This window comes from Notamacropus eugenii, chromosome 5 (genome assembly GCF_028372415.1).
Source record: "Notamacropus eugenii isolate mMacEug1 chromosome 5, mMacEug1.pri_v2, whole genome shotgun sequence".
Taxonomy (NCBI): domain Eukaryota; kingdom Metazoa; phylum Chordata; class Mammalia; order Diprotodontia; family Macropodidae; genus Notamacropus; species Notamacropus eugenii.
In genome coordinates this window covers 421935758-421944593 of record NC_092876.1, presented here as the reverse complement: position 1 = coordinate 421944593, position 8836 = coordinate 421935758, and the positions used below count along the sequence as shown (strand labels likewise).

Genomic DNA, 8836 nt, shown 5'->3' with positions numbered 1-8836 from the left:
GCTGTCTTGTTTTGTGTGATCTAGAATGCAACTTCTTTTATTTCCTGCTTACAGCATTTTTTTTTCTTTGAATTGGAAGCTCTAGATTTTGGCCATGCCATCCTTGGAGTTTTCATTTTGAAAAGGAAATGACTGAAAGATACTTTCTTTTTGCCTTCTAGTTCTAAAAGTTTGGGGCAGCTTCATGATTTCTTGAAATAAGAGTATCCAGTATTTTTGGGGGGGGAGGAAGGGAGGGAGGATTTCAATTAGGGCAATGATTCCTAGAGTATCTCTTCTTGATTGGCCTTGAAAATTGATTATTTTTGATTTTGACCTTATATTTTAATCTACATTCCTTGTGTCGTCCCCCCCCTCCCCCCCCCCCAGCATTTTCATTTTCTTTTCCTAGTATTTCTTGTCTCATCAGGTCACTGCGTGCTTGAACCATTCTAATTTTCAATGATTCATACCTGGGTAAAGTTTTGCAACCCTCATACTGAGCTATTTATTATCTTCCAATTCTTTCCTATAGGACTCTCATTTCTTCGGTATAATATTCATCTCTTGCTTTATTTATTCCAGTATACTAGCAGTCTTTGTGGTTAAGCCATATTTTACTTTAAGTTCTGTTTGCAGTTGTTGTAGACATATGCTCTCTTCTGAGTTTACATAGTGGATGTACTTGGATTAATTTTCCTCTGTGGTTGGTGTCTTCTGCTTATTCATTTTTCCAGTCTTTTTTCTGAAATTAGACTGTGTCAAAGCCAGGCACTGACTGCTCTTGTACTTTAAATGGGATAGTGGACCATTGTTTTGTCCTGATGTGTACTATCAGGGTCTCGGCACTGGCTTTTACTTCTGTGGTCTGTGCTCTGAGTGCTGATAGCCATCAGGGCTAATTCAGGTCAGCGCGTTATAAATCTTCAAAACTGCAAGAAGTACAAACTAAGCACTGTCTTCCTGGTTGGAGCTTTGCTTCTAATCCTGAGTCCTCAATCAGAGCTCTGTGGGTGCTTGGTAATCCCTTGTTGGAGCATTCTGGTTCTCCTGTTCCCAGTACATAGCACTATTTGCAGGATTCTAGAACCCCCACAGCAACTTTGTCATAGATGGAAGGTCTTCAAGTGCTGAAGGCCACAGTTTTCCTGGATGAACCCTATCCCCAGTACCTACAGGCTTAAAAGTATTCACTTACACAGACCTGGGCTGGATAAAGGTATTTATTGTCGTTTCTACTTGGGTTTCTTGGTCATTACTTAGGGTGGTGCTTTTTCTTTCTTTCTTTCATTTTATTTTTTTAATTAATTAATTAATTAATTTCACTTTTAACATTCATTTTCACAGAATTTTTGGGCTCCAAAATTTCTCCCCCCTTGTCCCCTCCCCTCACCCCAAAACACCGAGCATTCCAATTGCCCCCATCACCACTCCACTCTCTCCTCCATCATTCCTCTCTGCCCTTGTCTCCATCCTCTCCTCTGTCCTGTTGGGCCAAATAACTTTCTATACCCCTTTACCTGTATTTCTTATTTCCTAGCGGCAAGAACAGTACTTGACAGTTATTCCTAAAACTTTGAGTTCCAACTTCTTTTCTTCCCTCCCTCCCCTCCCCCTCCCTTTGGAAGGCAAGCAATTCAATATAGGCCAAATCTGTGTAGTTTTGCAAATGACTTCCATAATAGTCGTGTTGTATAAGACTAACTATATTTCCCTCCATCCTATCCTGCTTCCAATTACTTCTATTCTCTCTTTTGATCCTGTCCCTCCCTGAGTGTCGACCTCAAATTGTACCCTCCTGCCCATGCCCTCCCTTCCATCGTCCCCCCCACCCTGTTTATCCCCTTGTCCCCCACCTTCCTGTATTGTAAGATAGGTTTTCATACCAAAATGAGTGTGCATTTTATTCCTTCCTTTAGTGGAATGTGATGAGAGTAAACTTCATGTTTTTCTCTCACCTCCCCTCTTTTTCCCCAAACTAAAAAAATCTTTTGCTTGCCTCTTTTATGAGAGATAATTTGCCCCATTCCATTTCTCCCTTCCTCCTCCCATATATTTCTCTCTCACTGCTTGATTTCATTTTTTTTAAAGATATGATCCCATCCTCTTCAATTCACTCTGTGCACTCTGTCTCTATGTGTGTGTGTGTGTGTGTGTGCATGTGTGTGTGTGTAATCCCACCAAGTACCCAGATACTGAATAGTTTCAAGAGTTACTAATATTGACTTTCCATGTAGGGATGTAAACAGTTCAACTTTTATAAGTCCCTTGTGACTTCTCTTTGCTGTTTACCTTTTCATGCTTCTCTTCATTCTTGTGTTTGAAAGTCAAATTTTCTTTTTAGCTCTGGTCTTTTCATCAAGAATGCTTGAAAGTCCTCTATTTCATTGAAAGACCAATTTTTCCCCTGAAGTATTATACTCAGTTTTGCTGGGTAGGTGATTCTTGGTTTTAGTCTAGTTCCTTTGACTTCTGGAATATCCTATTCCACACCCTTCGATCCCTTAATGTAGAAGCTGCTAGATCTTGTGTTATCCTGATTGTATTTCCACAGTACTTGAATTGTTTCTTTCTAGCTGCTTGAAATATTTTCTCCTTGACCTGGGAATTCTGGAATTTGGCCACATTATTCCTAGGAGTTTCTCTTTTTGGATCTTTTTCAGGTGGTGATCAGTGGATTCTTTCAATATTTATTTTGCCCTCTGGTTCTAGAATCTCAGGGCAGTTTTCCTTGATAATTTCATGAAAGATGATGTCTAGGCTCTTCTTTTGATCATGGCTTTCAGGTAGTCCCATAATTTTTAAATTGTCTCTCCTGGATCTATTTTCCAGGTCAGTTGTTTTTCCAATGAGATATTTCACATTATCTTCCATTTTTTCATTCTTTTGGTTTTGTTTTGTGATTTCTTGGTTTCTCATAAAGTCATTAGCCTTCATCTGTTCCATTCTAATTTTGAAAGAACTATTTTCTTCAGTGAGCTTTTGAACCTCCTTTTCCATTTGGCTAATTCTGCTTTTGAAAGCATTCTTCTCCTCATTGGCTTTTTGAACCTCTTTTGCCAATTGAGTGAGCCTATTTTTCAAGGTGTTATTTTCTTCAGCATTTTTTTGGGTCTCCTTTAGCAGGGTGTTTATTTGTTTTTCGTACTTTGCCTGCATGTCTCTCATTTCTCTTCCCAGTTTTTCCTCCACTTCTCTAACTTGATTTTCAAAATCCTTTTTGAGCTCTTCCATGGCCTGAGCCCACTGAGTGGGCTGGGATACAGAAGCCTTGACTTCTGTGTCTATCCCTGATGGTAAGCATTGTTCTTCCTCATCAGAAAGGAAGGGAGGAAATGCCTGTTCACCAAGAAAGTAACCTTCTATAGTCTTATTTCTTTTCCCTTTTCTGGGCATTTTCCCAGCCAGTGACTTGACTTCTGAATATTCTCTTCATACCCACTTCACCTCTGGATCCTCCCAGCCAGCATTTGGGGTCTGAGATTCAAATGCTGCTTCCCAGCCTCAGGGCTTTGGGCGGGGGCAGGGCTGCTATTCAGTGTGAGATTATGTTCAGGTGGTCAGGTCGGGGCAGGGCCGCCTCACAGGCTCAGTTCCCTCAGGGGGTTTATGTGGAGACCTTCAACAATGGATCCGGGCTCCTGCCTGCTTGGGGAGCCCTGGTCTGCTCCCGCCTCCACTGTTGCCTCCCGAGGGGGCCTGAGTATGGGGGCACCCCTCTCCCCTCTCGACCCACCAAAGAGACCTTCTCACCGACCCCCATCACCTGTGGGTGGAGGGACCCGCGCGGCCGCTGGAGATCCCGTCCCTGAAGTCCGCTTGGATCTTCTCCTCTCGGTGCCGGGGGCCGGGGCCGGGGCAGGGCTGGGCTGGGCTCTGCGTCTGCAGTGCGACGGACCTTCTGCGAGAGGTTTGCAGGTCCCTCTGGAAAAGAAATCTTATCCGCTCCGCTGTTATGTGGCTTCTCCTGCTCCCGAATTTATTGGCAGCTCTGTACTACAGATATTTCATGGGCTGTGGGTTCGGTGCTAGCGTATTTGTGTGTTTCTACTCCGCCATCTTGGCTCCGGTGCTTTTTTTTTCTACTTTGTGGGAGGCTGGGCTGTTCTGCCATCTTCACTAAAGTGTTGTGGAATGGTTTTTCTATCTATCTTATCTTTAGCTTGAAGGGCTTAGGTTATGTGAAAAATAAGAATTCCTATGTTGACATGGCTTTGCAAGGATAATTAGTCCATTTTACTTAGCTGTGTTTTAACCCTGTTTCTGCAGCTCATTTTCCTACGTTTGTACATGGCATGTGTTTAGGAAAATAAAAAGCTTTGTGTGGCTTAAAAAAAAAAAAGGATACATGTATCTTCTTAGGGATAGGAACTGGACCTGTCATTTCATGATAAAAAATCACAGATGAGGAAACTCCCTACCAATGGAAGTCAGCACCTTTTCTGCAATTTAGTTTTAAAGAGTTGCTAAGCACCACACAGCCAGTGTGTGTTAGGGGCAAGATGAGTTGAGGTCTTCCTGGGTCTGAGGCCAGCTCTCACTATGCTTTTCTTTAAGTGTTTGTAGAATTTTCAAGCTATTCCTATCAGACTTTCAAATTATATCCAATTTTGGCCACTTGAATTAGGATGTATTTGTTCTTTAGCTTCTATTACATCAAATAAATGGTATCAATGTATACTTTCATTAACAAAGGTGAGAAAGAACAACTAATGAATTGGGTGTGAAACTAAAAAAAAACACCCTTAAACAACAAATAAAAAATCTTGACCATGCAACAAAATAAAAATCTGCAAATTAAAGAGATTATTTAACAAAATCAAAAGAACCGCTGAATTGATGAATAAAAGTAGCTGTTTCCTCCAACGGGAAAAAAAAAATAAACATTTAGTTAATGCATTAAGACTGTTGAAAAAGAACTCACAACTGGAGTAAAGAAAGGAAATTATCAGAAACTATCTTGCCCTATTATATAGTAACAAAACTGATATTAAGGGAAATGGGTGCATACTTACAAGATAAAATATTCAGATTAACAAAAAAAAGAAAGTCTATTTCCATTACTCAATATCAGAAAAAGAAATTGGACAAGCCATAAGTGAAATCCTAAAGAAAAAAGCTCCAGGATCAGATGGATTCACAAGTAAATTCTATCAAATATCTGAAGAACAATTCATTCCAATATTACATAAACTGTTTGCAATTTAAAAAAAAGTACCCTTCTAACCTATTCCATGAAACAAATATGTTTCTGAAACCTAAACCAGGAAGAGGCAAAGCAGGGAAAATAAAACTAGCACCTCATTTCTCTAATGAACACTGACTCAAACAGTATTAAAAAGATTACATACTATGACAAGATTGGGTTTTACTGGAAATACGAGGTTAGTAAAACTATAAACATAATAAAATATTTAAATAATAAAAACTATGTTATTTTATCAAAAATGGTTGGGAAAGCTTTTGTCAAAACTCAGCAACCATTTCTATTAAAAAAATTCCAGAAAGCAGAGGAATGAATAGACCTTTCCTTAAAACAGTAAATTATATCTATCTAAATCCGCAATCTAACATTATATGTAATACATAAAAGTTAGAATAGTTTCCAAAAAGGGCAAGGGTAAAGCAAGGAAGTCCACCATCATCACTACTATTTAACATAGCCCTAGAAATGCTAGCTCTGTCAATAAGATGGAGAAAGAAGGAACAATTATAGGCAAAGGGGAAAGAAAATGATCTGTTTCTGAGGATTCCATAATGATTTACTTAGAAAACACTAACAAACTGACTATAAGTTAATGAAACGATAAATTCTACCAAGTTGCAGGATATAAATCTGCATATAAATCATCAGCATACCTATATTTCACCCAAAAAACCTAGCAATAATATCTAGAGAGAGAGAAATTCCATTAAAAATGACAGAAGTTATAAAATATTTGTGACTTTATCTACTAAAAAACACCCAGGAATCCTATGAAACATTCTTTGTAGAAATATGGACCTAAATAACAATATTACCTAAATTAATTTACTTATTCACTACTGTACCAAACTACTAAAGAAATATTTAATAGAGCTACAAATAATAAAATCATATGGAGAACTAATGGGTCAAGAATCTCAAGTGTAGGAAAGAAAGGGAGAAGGAAGGGGACTGTTAGTGCTAGATTTCAACATTATACTACAAAGAAGTAAATTTTAAGTCCATCTGGTTTTAAGACACTTTTTTTAAAGGATAAAACTAATTACAGGATTTATTATGCTTAGCCATGCATATTTTTACAAGGTTCTCCCCAACCCTCCCCTTCCTCTCCATGGCAGAAAGCATGTGGGAGGAAGAGAAAATAAATATCAATTAATTAAAAAATTTGTTCAAAACTATTTTTACTGGTTAAAATAGAGATTAAGCAGTGGAACACATTAGGTACACAATATATAAAAACAAACAAACACTGCAGCATAGTGTTTGATAAATCCAATTTATTCCCTAAGTTACTGAGGGAAGTGTTCACTATATGACAAAAAATAATGGGAAAACTAGAAAGTAGTCTGGCAGAAATTGGGCTTAGACCAATACGTCACCATGAAAAGGTCCAAACTGATGCATGATTTAGATATAAAAAGTAACATCATAAATTAGGAGAACAAGAAAGAAATTACCTTTTGGACCTATTGGTAAGGGAAGAGCTCATGACTAAAGAAGTGAGATAATAAAATGGACAATTTTGATTATATAAAATTAAAAAGTTTTGTCACAAACAAAATTAATGTAATAAAGGGAAACAGATAACTGGGAAAAAAATCTTTGCAACAGATGTCTTTGACAAAGATTTCATTTCCAAGATATATAAGAAGCAGATTTAAGTAAAAAACCAAAAGCTAAAGAGCCATTCCCAATGGATCACAAATGTACTACTAACAACAGCTATCACTGATGTAACATTCTAAGGTTTGCAAATATTGTACCTGCATTATTTTATTTTATCCTCAAAACCCTGGGAGGTAGTTGCTGTTATTATCCTCACTTCATAAATGAGGAACCTGGGGCAGAGGTTAAGTGACTTCTCCAGGATCACACATGTAGCAAGTATCTGACACTGGATACAAACCCAGGTCTTTTTCTGACTCTAAGTACTGCCCCCAACCCACTGCACCACCTGGCTACCTCTTGAAATAGATAAATGGTTAAAAGCTATGAATAGGAAAGGAAGAAATCCAAGCAATCATATGAAAAAAAATGCTCTAATCACTAACCATCAGAGAAAAGAAAATGAAAGCAACATTGAGGGCGTAACTCACATCTATCAAACTAATAAAATCAAAGGGGAAAATGACAAAAGTTTGAGGATGGAAAAGTAAGTGTGCTGATACACTGTGGTCAGAGCTGTGAACTAGTCTAACCATTCTGGAACGCAATTTGGAAAAATGCTCAAGAAGTGACTGAGCATGCCCTTTCACCCTGCTATACCACGGCAAGGCCTAAACCCCAAAGAGAGGAAAGAAAAAACTGGAAAGATCTTTATGAACTGAAGCAGAGTGAAGTGAGCAGAACTAGAACAATTTATACATAATAAATTATTACAGGGCAAAACAACTTTGGAAGACTTTTCAATGCAATGATAAATCCTAAGTCCTAAAGAATGAAGATGAAATGTATATTACTCACCTTCTCTGAGGGAGACATACACTATCCAATACAGATAATGTGGGAATTTGTTTTATATATGTATTGAAAGACCTTTTAAAAACAAAATCTGCTTAATGGGGGAAGAGTTGTGGAAAAAATAAGTAAAACAATTAAGCAGTATATTATAGGGTAATGTAAATAATTGCCTCATGGTAAACTAACAAAATGAAGTATCTTCAACGTCACAAGTCACTAACTTTTTACTTCTTGCAGTCAGATTCCTAAAACCTGCACTATACTTAAAGGTTTATCCTGATTTCAAGAGAAAGGCGTTCTTTTATAAAAATATAATCAAGTAAAAAGACTAGTATAATAATATGTTCATTTCCTAAATTGTAATTTAAGATAATTTAGAATACCAATTTACTATTTTTCATCCTTACATTTCTATTCCACATGCACCATAATTTATGAATTAATTTCAGTTTTAATACAACTTTAAAGACAAGGTGATAAGAGGCTTTTGTGGAGATTTCTTCCCCCACAAATTCACTTAAAAAACCTGAAAATTATTTAAGACATTTTTTACCCCATGCATTTTCTTGATAATTGGATTTTGGAGAACTGTGTGGTTTAAAAAAAAAAAAGTCCTTTTCACACTAAATGGAACAATATTAGAGAGTAAATGAATGAAGACAATACTTTTTCCTTTGAAATTAAGAAAATTATAACAAAAAAATTCTCATTGACATTTTCAACAGGTATCTGAAATAGAGTATGTTAAGTATCAACTTTAAGACTGACATTGACCTCACGGTACAGCTGCTATCTTTACCACAAAATCAGCTTTGTCTTATGCCTAAATCTCACGTTTCAGCAGCAATAATAATTTCAAATATTTGTAGATGACTTTATGGTTTATACTTAAAATGCTGACCACTGAATTTTTGAGTAGCATGTTTAAACATTCTTTCATTTTAAAAGGAAAGCAGAGAACACATGCAACTTAAATTCTAGTAAAAACTTGCAGATAGTTAGAAAAATGTATGGCAAATTTGGTTTCTTTTATTTTTTTAGACAATTTTAAGAAACACCAACATCTGGCTCACTTTACTGAATTCTCTTTCCTTTAGTCTTTTATTTTAAAATATTAAAGTAAGATTTCCTTGCAGGAATTAAAATTGGATGGTAAAAACTAAGTATCAACAAATAAAGCTTTAATTGTAA

General features: G+C 36.9%; 1 long non-coding RNA gene across 1 annotated transcript in view; it reads left to right on the top strand.

Moving 5' to 3' along the window:
- Positions 1-1103: 1103 nt before the first annotated feature.
- The window catches only part of LOC140507078 (uncharacterized), a 33977-nt gene continuing 26244 nt past the window's right edge, over positions 1104-8836 (top strand). Inside the window, exon 1 of the long non-coding RNA XR_011968195.1 lies at positions 1104-1198. This is a non-coding gene — a long non-coding RNA (uncharacterized lncRNA). The remainder of the gene's footprint in view (positions 1199-8836) is intronic.